Source organism: Tupaia chinensis, unplaced genomic scaffold (genome assembly GCF_000334495.1).
Source record: "Tupaia chinensis unplaced genomic scaffold, TupChi_1.0 Scaffold000604_1, whole genome shotgun sequence".
Lineage (NCBI taxonomy): Eukaryota > Metazoa > Chordata > Mammalia > Scandentia > Tupaiidae > Tupaia > Tupaia belangeri.
The window spans coordinates 744,979-745,318 of NW_006160122.1; the positions used below are offsets into that span (position 1 = coordinate 744,979).

Sequence of the window (340 nt, forward strand, 5' to 3'; positions counted from 1 at the left end):
CGTGGCCTGGGAGGGCCCAGCCCTGCCCATCGCCCGCCTGGGACATGCACGGCTTCCCGCACAGCCCAGGGCGCTGCCCGCTGGGTGCCTTGGGCAGCCACACTAAAGTTACAGCCCCAAGTCAGAGTCTCCGGATTTCGGCTAACTTTGAAAGCCACTCGCAGCCCTCGGCCGCCTTCCCTGGTGTGCCAGGAGGCCTCCGCCGCTCCCTTCCCCCCACTCCTGCGCTGTCCGGGCGGGAGAGAGGCCTTGCCCAGGGAAGAGCTGAAGCGACCCCAGGAGACGGCCGCTGCCCTGCCCTGCCCTGCCTTGCCCCCGGCCACGGGATTGAACGGCGGCC

At 70.3% G+C, this 340-nt stretch overlaps 1 protein-coding gene across 1 annotated transcript in view; it reads right to left on the reverse strand.

Moving 5' to 3' along the window:
• GRIK3 (glutamate ionotropic receptor kainate type subunit 3) overlaps positions 1 to 340 on the reverse strand; it is a 251,165-nt gene that overhangs the window by 250,230 nt on the left and 595 nt on the right. The window lies entirely within an intron of this gene.